The sequence below is a fragment of the Xenopus laevis genome, chromosome 7S (assembly GCF_017654675.1).
Source record: "Xenopus laevis strain J_2021 chromosome 7S, Xenopus_laevis_v10.1, whole genome shotgun sequence".
NCBI lineage: Eukaryota > Metazoa > Chordata > Amphibia > Anura > Pipidae > Xenopus > Xenopus laevis.
This window is the reverse complement of record NC_054384.1, coordinates 47,971,207-47,981,884: the sequence shown is the minus strand read 5'-3', so window position 1 is coordinate 47,981,884 and position 10,678 is coordinate 47,971,207. Positions and strand designations below refer to the sequence as shown.

The following is a 10,678-nucleotide window of genomic DNA, read 5'->3' as shown; positions in this document are numbered from 1 at the left end:
CGCATCCCTCCCTTGGCCCCTGCTGCGCTTATTCCTATATCCTTAACTGCAGTGAACGGGCCGGGGCAGTGACGGTGGGTCACGGAGAGAGGTTTTGAGATCGGCATAGGGAGCGTGTCTGGCCCACCGGGTCTTTTCCCCTGCCCTGCCGGCCCAGTCCAACCCTAACTACCCTAACACTAAACAACTGAGCCTTTGAAGCCACTGAGCTACCAATGCTTGGGGGGGGTGACAGGAGAGAGCAGGCTTAAGTCCATGGGTCTGTCCCCACTCTCCCTGCTGCAAAGACCCTCCGGCAGCCCCCTCTGCTACATAAAACGGCAATCGAACCACTCAAACTTTTTCTAAAAAATATATGTATTATGTTTTTCACTTAAAAACTTAATTTTGCAGTGTGACTATTGGATAAGGTATTTTGGCCTTTAACCCTTTGCCTGCCAAGCAAATATGCTGTATATGACAATTCATATGCACGTTTTTCATTTGGGGTCCGTACATAACACATACTTTGTTAAATCTATGCATATTGGGCACTAAACTATTTAGTAGACCCTTGGCGTCAATATTTACGATGTTTTACAATTGTGTGTAATAAATATGGTGAGATAAATGCGGGCAATTGCAATATTTTAGGCAATTTTCAGAAATGTCATAAAAACCGCTGCCGTCAGCGTAGCTTTGCAGCGGGGTAGTTTGGAATAATAAGACATAATTAACCATATTGAATTTGTCAGAATGTGTACTTTCCAAAGATATATGGTTTTCAGGGGTCACCATAATTGTTTGTACCTTTTATCCCACCTAAAACTGGCAGTGTTTATAAATTAGTGTAAATGTGTAAGCCATCAAATAAATATTCAAAAGGTAGATTCTGTGGTCTTTACATGCCATGTACTTCTTTAATCCTATGTACATTGGGCATCAAACTGTTCAGCGGACCCCAGGCTTTCATATTTGGGGTGATTTGTCTTGATACCTAATAGTATGTTGGAAATAAGATGCTGCAGGTTGGAAGTTTTGAGGTAATTTTTCAAAAAATTCACCAATTTGTATAAAAAATGATAACTTTAGGAAAGAATTGCAACTAGTTAGTTTGGAGTACATAGATATATTTACCCATTTTTGATTTGCCAGAATCTGCTCTTTCTAATTATGCGTAGTTTTAGTAGTAAACCTACTGTTAGTGGAGTGTTTGACCTTGAAATCAGAAGTATACCGTTTTGGAAAATTGTATAGAAATTTGATCTATATAAGTGTAAAATCTCCACAAAAAGATATATATTTGGTATTGCCGTGTTTCTGATCTATGTGATTGTACTATGTGAAACTTTTTTTTATTTTATTAGGCACTTAGAAGCCTATATCTTTTTACAGAAGTGGAATTACACTTAAATTATAGCATATTTTGAAAGCTCAAGTTGTCCGAAAAAAGACAATATATTGTTTTCCTGGGTAAACTAAAAGACCCCCCCAGGAAAGGCCCTTAAATTGAGAGAGTACAAAATGTCTAAAAACTGCTTGGCAGTAGATGTTAGCATTTAGGACAACTTGGCTGGCAGGGAAAGGGTTAATTGCAGGGATGCACTGAATCCAGGATTCGGTTTGGGATTCGGCCAGGATTTGGCCTTTTTCAGCAGGTTTCGGATTTGGCCGAATCCTTCTACCCGGATGAACCGAATCCTAATTTGCATATGCAAATGAGGGTCAGGGAGGTAAATCGTGTGGATTCGGTGCACAATATATAATAAACATATAGAAGGCTTTGTTTGAATAAGGTGAATTGGCAACCAAGAAAATCTATGTTTACTGGGAATCAAACCACTAGTGAACATATTTAGGATGTTTTATCTTTATCATTGTATGTAAGAAATTTGGTGAGATAATTGAGGCAAATTGCAATAATTTTAGATAAGTGTTATAAAAATTGCTAAATTAAGCAAAGCTTTTCAATTTGGTCATTTGGAGTAGAAACATATCCTGACCTATTTTACATTTGTCAGAATGTGTACTTTACAAAACTATATGATTTTTGAAGGTAAGCCTACTGTTGTGAATTTTTGACTTTTAAATCAGAAGTATGCAGATTTCTGGTGTGGTAATTTGAAAGTGTACTGCTGGTAGTTTTGACCTATACAAGTGATAACTTGTATCTCCATAGCTGACTGCTACAGTGAGAACTTTAGCTAGAAGGAGGTTCCAGGGCAAACAGTTATTGGAAAGATGGTTTGAATGCAGTGTAGGGAAGGGCGGGACTTTGCTATTCTTTTGTGACATCACATCCAGGTGTTGCCACTACCACTCAGCAATTGCTTGAACTGGCTCTCATAGAAAGGCTCCTAATAGTATGCAATATTACTTCTATTATTTTAAAAACTAAGCATTTTTGGTAAAGAAATATATTTGAGAATATTATTATTTTCATCATATCTGTCCATCTGGTGGGAATATTTATTCAGAATTTTTAAAAGTAGAAACCAAATGGATATTTTATTTAGGCATGAGACAGCCCCTTGGCATAGGTGGAGGGTGAATACTTTGTTTGGGGAGGCTAAATATGGGCCTAAAGCTAATCTCAGACTTTGATCTGCTGGCGTAAAAATTATTCCCCCCCCCCAACTACTTCTAGCAGTGTCTACTACCTTTCAGGAAAACCGTGCAGATGGTAGTGCTTTTCACCCTAAAATGCTCAGGATGTAAAAGTACTCACACAGACACTTCTATGAGATTCTAACGGAGGTCACATAAGAGGGGTTATCCATCCATCTACATTTAGACATTACCCTTAATTCTAATAAAGGGGACATTGTTTTGTGGAATGTTAAGTTGGAGTTTTATTCTTCACATTTTCTAAATTGAAAATGTGCTGTAGATTGAAATCTGGTTGGTTTGTATGGGTTCTTAACCTAAATCAAACACTACAATTACTATATTTTCAACCCAAGGGCTAAAAAAAGTATAAACTGTTGGAACATTAAAGCATTGTGTCCTAGGTAAGTTATCTTAAATGTGAGTGGAAGATAGTGGGTACTGACACCCTAGGAACATATGCAGTGAGATGCAGTGGACAGTGACACCCCATACATTATATGCAGTGAGATGCAGTCTATATTTACAAAACAAGCACATTTTATACAGTGAAAAGCAGTAGGTACTGGCTCCCCAGCCATATATAAAATAGGTACAGATGCCCCCAAACACACTTGTCACACTACACTGAAACAACATAGGTTTATATCCCAACCAGGCAGTTTTCATGACAACCAAAAATGCATACCTCCCAACTGTCACGTTTTGAGTGGGACAGTCCCGCTTTTGGCAGCTCAACCCGCAGTCCCGGATATGTACCGTTATTTACCGCATTTTTCTTGATGTGCTGCACTGAACCGACTCAAAAAAAGAAAAAGCCGCCAATCCGCTCTGCAATGGGACTCTTGCTGCCCTTTCTGCCTCAGGTTCCTCTGACATCACCGCGCAGCTCGTCGGATCACGTGCTATTGCTAGCCAATAACCATCGTTGGCAACTATAGCAGTGTATTACTTCCCAAAAGCACTCAATAGTAAAAGCCATGGCATCGCTATTTTCTTTCTTTCTTTTTTTTATGATAAAACTTTATTTCAGTGTTTTCAGTGAAAGAGAAGAAGCTGTTTGCAAACGGATTCTGAAAAAGCAAGTTAGACCTAGTAGATTCGATGCTGGAGAATTCTGCAGGAGCTCAGTTGATAAACGCACACAGCATTTATTACTGTGTAAAAGTGTTTTGCTCCAGAAACAACTTTCACCTGGTCCACAAACTTGGGGAAGTGGAAGGGCACTCACAGGGATGATGGTCTGGTACACGTTTCCTTAGTGCAGCTTTGACAGTAAGTGAAAAGAGCACAGACACTTGCATAGTGAGAGATTTATAACAGCACCAGCACTGTGCAGAACCTGCCTGCTCATAGTTAAAAAACCAAGGAGGGAGACTAGGAGCTGGGGAGCTAGAGGTGTGGGTGTGAGGAGAATCGTGGGGAGCTGCTGTAAGAAAGAAGCGCAGGCAGCGGGGGGCCTCGGAGTGACAGAGGAGAAGCGCAGGGAGCAGAAGAGGCTGGTAAGAGCTGGAGGAGAGGAGGGATCAGAAGAAGTGGGGAAGCTGAAGGAGTGGGAGAGACCCAGAGAGAGATAGTGTAGAGTAGGGGGGAGCAGAGGGAGTCAGTGGAGTGGGAACATGGAGAGAATTACTTGGAAAAGTATGCACATGGATGTAATTTTCAATCAGCAGGGAGTCTTTGGGAAAGAATAGCACCGACCCCAACCTCGGTAGCGTCCACCTCAATGAAGAAGGGTAACAGTGGATCAGGATGTCGAAGGACTGAAGCAGAGGAGAAAGCATCCTTAAGGGATTGGAATGCTTCCATGGCTGGAGGAGGCCATGAGTTAGGTTTACCTCCTTTTCTGATAAGAGCAAGAATGGGGGCAGTACGGGAGTAGAACCCCTTGATGAACTGTAGGTGGTAGTTCACAAACCCGATGAATCTTTGGATGGCCTTGGTGCTCAATGGAAGGGGCCACTTCTGGATCGCAGAAACTTTGGCAGAGTCCATCTCAAAACCTTCTGGGGAGATGATGTAGCTGAGAAAAGGCTTCTTGGCCATCTCAAAGACGCATTTCTCCAACTTGTCAAAGAGAGAGTTCTTCCTCAGACGAGAGAGCACCACTTTCACCTGGGAGCGATGACTTTCCAAGTCCTTGGAGAAGATCAAGGTATACGACCAGGGATTTCCCCAAGAGGTCCTGGAAGATGTCGTTCACGAACTCCTGGAAGACGGCGGAGTCATTGCAGAGACTGAAGGTATTCATAATGCCCATCCCGAGTGTTGAATGCCGTCTTCCGTTCGCCCCCTTCACTGATGCGTATACGTTTGTATGCCCCGCCTAGATCCAACATGGTGAAAACTTTAGCCCCTTTCAGTTGGTCAAACAGAGAGGCAAGGGGTATCAGTTTTTAACTGTAATTTTATTAAGTCCACGGTAGTCAATACAGGGACGCAGACCACCATCCTTCTTCTCCACAAGAAACCGGCCCCTGTCTTAGGGGTAGAGGGACAAATAAATCCCTGTAGGAGATTTTCTTGGATATAGTCTTTCATGGCGGAAGGAGAGAGGGGATAAGTAAGACCTCTAGGGAGCATGGTTCCTGGAAGAAGATCGACGGGACAGTCGTAGTGACGATGAGGAGGGAGGAATTCTGCAGACTTTTTACAAAAAGACATCAGTGAATTCTCTGTAGACTGTCGGCAGGGACTGAAGATATGTTGAAGAGATGGACACCAGATGGAGGGGAGAAGCGGGTAGACAATGTTCTTAACAAAATGGACTCCAGCAAGAAATCTGATTGGAGGACCAATCTATGGAGGGATTGTGCAGACGTAACCACGGTAATCCCAACACCACTGGAGAGGAGGGACAGGAAATGATGAGGAATGCCAATTTCTCAGCGTGCAAAGTCCCAATCTGCAAAGGTAATTCCCCCATTGTCATGGAGATAATGTCAGACGTTAGGGGTCTGTTGTCAATAGCAGACCCATGGGATACAGGTGAACATCAGCTTGCTTGGCAATGGCAGCGTCCATGAAGTTTCCAGCAGCTCCAGAATCGAGGAATGCTGAGACTTGGAGCGGGCAGGCGAATCTGCAGAGGAAGGCGAAACTGATGAGAATTAACTTGGAGATTTGGTGTAATGCCATCCACATGTGATATCCCTGGTTTACCTTTTGGCTTCACAGGGCAGGAATTGGCAACATGGGCTTGATCGCCACAGTATAGGCACAGACCCGCAGCGAATCTCCGGAGTTTCTCCTGCTCAGAGAGACGTGCCTTCCCGATCTACATAGGTTCCTCCAGAGAGGTGACAGGCAGTTGCTGGGAAGAGGCAGGTAGAAGAGGCCTTTGGAAGCGAGGAGCAAGTATAGGTTGGAATTTCTTGTTGTGCTCCTTGGTAACTTGATGCTCTCTAAGTCTGGTGTCTATCTTGATGGAGAGAGCAATTAAATCTTCCAGCACTTCAGGAATTTCTGTGGATACAAAATCATCCTTCAGTCGGTAGACAGACCTTGGTAGAAGACAGCCCTGTATGCCTCATGATTCCAATTGGTTTCTGCCATTAAAGTTCTAAAGTCAATAGCATACTCACTGGCACTGTGACTTCCCTGCCGGATTTGCAGGAGCCAGGATGAGGCATTAGCGACACGACCCGGAGCACCAAACACAGTAGAGGTGTTGCCCACTCCAGTGGTTTGCCCTTCAGACGAAACATCACATACCCCACTTTAGCCCACTCTCAAGTGTATTGTGAAGGTTGAAATTCAAACTAAATAAGACATTGAGTAACGAACCCTCTGCAGGCTTGCGGGTCCCAGCGAGATGGAGGAGGGATATGCGGCTTGCCGGCCGATGGGACTGCTACCGAAGGAGTGACCGTAGCGGGAGGATTTGCCACTGCAGCAGGAGCGGGAGACGTCCGGGAAAGAAGCGTATCAAGTACTTGCCCAATGCGGACTCATAAGCTTCCACGCGGGATGCCAGCCCCCGGAGGGACCTTCCGACATCCAACGTAGCTTCCTCAGTAGGGTCCATGGCCCGAGTATAATGGCAGCTTGCGTGACGTCATCGCTCTGGCGTCCTGACGCTGGTGCCTCTGATAACCACGTGGTGGCAATGGGCGCCACCATCTTGGATTCGTCGCCAGGAAGAGGAGACGCTCCATCGGGAGCTCATGACACTGTCCTAGACCCGAGTTTACGTGGCCTTCCCACAAATTATGCCCTCCTTTTATTAACAATTGAAAAGCTAAACCTCAAAATGTGGCATTCCCATCTTAGTTTTATCCAAGGTTGTAAAGATTGAATTAATTATGATTTGCCTATATACCTTTTTTTTCAATTTCTTTTTATTTGTGTTTTTTCCTTTTACAACAATAAAACCTAAAAAAAAGAAAATAAAGTACAATTCATTTCACAAGTTACTGTTAACCACGTCCATCAAATAGGCAGAATGCTTTGATTATTTAGTCAGTGTCAGTCCTGGGGGGTACCGCTACCAACTGATAGGCAGAATGCTGTGATTATTAAGTCAGTGTCAGTCCTGGGGGGGGGGTTAGACCTTCCGCCAGACAGCTAGGTGGGATTTCTCAGTCACACACAACCTACTGCACATTCCCTACTATTTCCTGGTACAAGCCTGCAAAACAAGACCTATATTTGTTACACACTCGGGGTATTTAGGGCTGTTTATTTTCCCCAGATTGTTTCAAATTCATTAGGGCAATTTCTAGAGATGAAAATTGCTTTTATATGAATTAAATTAGACTTCACGTGTTGCTTCCAGTCACCAACTGTTGGGGCCTGGATGTCCTTCCAGTTTAGCAGGATTATTTTTTTAGCAAAAAATAATAATTGGAGGAGCAGCAGTCTTTTGGGCCTTTTTAGAGGTAGGTCCTCTGTAATGCCTAGCTATATGTGGAAGGTCCAAACGTATGTGCATGAAGTTCCAAATATCTTTCCAAAGTACCTGGATGTGAGCACATTGCCAGAACACATGATAGAACGTGCCTTTCTCTGGGCATCCTCTAAAGCATGTGTCCCTCGTGTTTAGGTAAAATGTTGCCTTTCTTAGTCTTTCTGAAGTGTAATAAATGCGGTTGAAAATTTTGATTTGTATAAGCCTGTCCTTAGCAGGGATAGCTATGTCTTTTATTTGGCTTAGTACCTCTTTCCACATCTCCTCAATATTCCCCAACTCCTGGCTCCATTGGGCTTTGGCTTTACTTAGTGGGTCCGGTGTTAGATCCATTAGACCATAATAGAGGATGGACGTTACGTGGCGTTATCCTGCAGTCTTGAGACGCTTTTCCCATAAGTGTTCCTTGAGTTACACGGTTTGGCTTGGGAATTGTGCAGTGAATTGTTTGGTAGGCTGTAGTCATTTTTAAGCTTATCAAAGGCTTTAAGGGCGCTTCCATGTAGAATGTACCGGAGCTCAGTGATACCTTTGTTAATCCAGATGCTGGGATCCAGTATTAGAGACAGGTGCTCATTCTGCCTGTTGTTCCATAATGGCATAGCCGGGGACCATTGGTTTGAACTAATGTAAGCTTTTTTAGCCACAATCAGCCAGAATTTGTATGTGGACATTGTTGTTGGAAGGCAACTGCCCGGTTGTAGTCAAGTGAACGCTAGGGTCTACAGTTTTTCCTCTGATTCCAGGGTGTGCATTTCCAGTGTAACTGCTCTATTGTTGAAGTTGGGGTGCCACCATTGTTGCAGATTACCAAATTGTGCAGCCAAGTAGTAATTTCTAAAGTTAGGGAGAGCTAGGCCACCTTTACTCCAGGGGGCTTGCATGGTTGCTCTTGCCAGTCTTGGTCTGGAGGTAGGCCATAGGAGATTATGAAACAGTTTGTCCATGTCATTGAACCACTTATTTGGGATATAAATAAGTGCATGAGCTAGTACATATAATAGCTTAGGTAAACAAATCATTTTGATTAAGTTAAGTTTGACCAACTAGAGAGAGTGGTAATGCTGCCCATGCTGGGGTTTTAGCTCTGAATGACATTTGAATAGGTTGTAAGTTCAAATGTAGGAAGCTTGGCTTGTCTGGTGAGACTACAATACCAAGTTATTTTATTTCTGTCACCCACTTCAAGGGACGGTCCATTCTGGGATATGGATTGTGATCAATGGGGAGGATACTGGATTTATTCCAGTTAACCTGTAGACCTGAGTATTGCCCAAACTGCTTTACCAGCTGTAGCAGTTCGTCTAGGTAGTGGTTGGTGTCTGCTAAGTAAACCAGAGTGTTGTTGGCGTAAAGTGAAATTTTTTCTTCTCTATTGCTGATCTGCAAACCTTTAATATCAGAGTTAGTTCTAATTGTGGCTGCTAGGGGCTCAGCTGCTATGGCAAATAACAGAGGAGATAGGGGACATGCCTGGTACTTCTAGTGAGTTGAAAGGGTTTTGAGAGGAGTCCATTTACTAGGACAGAGGTCATGCACTATTTTTACCAATGCAATGAATTTGCGACCAAAGCCAAATTTTGTCAGAACTTCAACTGGGTATGGCCATTTGACCGTGTCGAATGCCTTTTCTGTGTCAAGGAAACAATTGCCCTGTGTGAGGCGTTATCGTGCTTTTTAACTAAGTTATGGAACAGGCCTATATACCTTTTAAAGGGGACCTGTCACCCTAAAACATAACTCCAGATTATTTTCTGTCATGTTAGTTGAGCAACATAAACTTTATTTGCACTACCGTATATACTCGAGTATAAGCCGACCCGAGTATAAGCCGAGGTACCTAATTTTACCTACGAAAACTGGGAAAACTTATTGACTCTAGTATAAGCCTAGACACAACTACAGCCCTGTCTCCCAGCAGCGCACATTCTGCCAATGCGATCCCCCCAGCGATCAACCGGACTTCTTTGCAAAGTTGATGGTGACAGAGAATTGCCAAACGGATTACTGTGTGCATTGTCCCACTACCATGTGCAGAGGGTGCTGTTTGATATTGCCATCACTGTTAATCTTTCGTATAACCAACAGAGGGCGTTGCGTGATATTGCCGTCACTGTTAATCTTTCGTATAACCAACAAAGGGCGCTGTGTGATATTGCAGTCACTGTTAATCTTTCATATAACCAACAGAGGGCACTGTGTGATATTGCAGTCACTGTTATTCTTTCATATAACCAACAGAGGGTGCTGTGTGATATTGCAGTCACTGTTATTCTTTAATATAACCAACAGAGGGCGCTGTGTGATATTGCAGTCACTGTTATTCTTTCATATAACCAACAGAGGGCGCACTGTTATTCTTTCATATAACCAACAGATGGCGCTGTGTGATTTTGCAGTCACTGTTATTCTTTCATATAACCAACAGAGGGCGCACTGTTATTCTTTTATATAACCAACAGAGGGTGCTGTGTGATATTGCAGTCACTTATTCTTTCATATAACCAACAGATGGCGCTGTGTGATATTGCAGTCACTGTTATTCTTTCATATAACCAACAGATGGCGCTGTGTGATATTGCAGTCACTGTTATTCTTTCATATAACCAACAGAGGGCGCACTGTTATTCTTTCATATAACCAACAGAGGGCATTGTGGGATATTGCAGTCTCTCCCCAAGTGAACTGTTGGTATAGGAATGATTAAAAGTGACTGCAATCTCAGCTACTCGGGTCGGGTACCGCTGACCCGAGTATAAGCTGAGGTAGACTTTTTCAGCACATTTTGGATGCTGAAAAACTCGGCTTATACTCGGGTATATATGGTATATTTATTATTTAAATTGTGTTTCCTTCAGTCTCGAAATTACACAATCACAGCAAGCATGCAGGAGCCATTTTGTGGACACTCTGTATCATAGTAAGTAAGGTTGAAAAAATGACACGTCCATCGAGTTCAACCTTTTTTTTTTTTTTTTATTAACTACCTATCTGCCAGTTGATCCAGAGGAAGGCAAAAAAAACCCATCTGAAGCCTCTCCAATTTGCCTTAGAGGGGGAAAAATTCCTTCCTGACTCCAAAATGGCAATCAGACTAGTCCCTGGATCAACTTGGACTATGAGCTATTTCTGATAACACTGTATTCCCTTACTTGCTAAAAAGCTATCCAACATCTTCTTAAA

The 10,678-nt window shown here is 43.0% G+C and overlaps 1 protein-coding gene across 2 annotated transcripts in view; it reads left to right on the top strand.

Annotated features, from left to right (window-relative positions):
• Positions 1-10,678, top strand: part of LOC108697542 (calsyntenin-1) — a 388,939-nt gene that overhangs the window by 84,041 nt on the left and 294,220 nt on the right. The gene's annotated exons all lie outside the window — the stretch shown is intronic.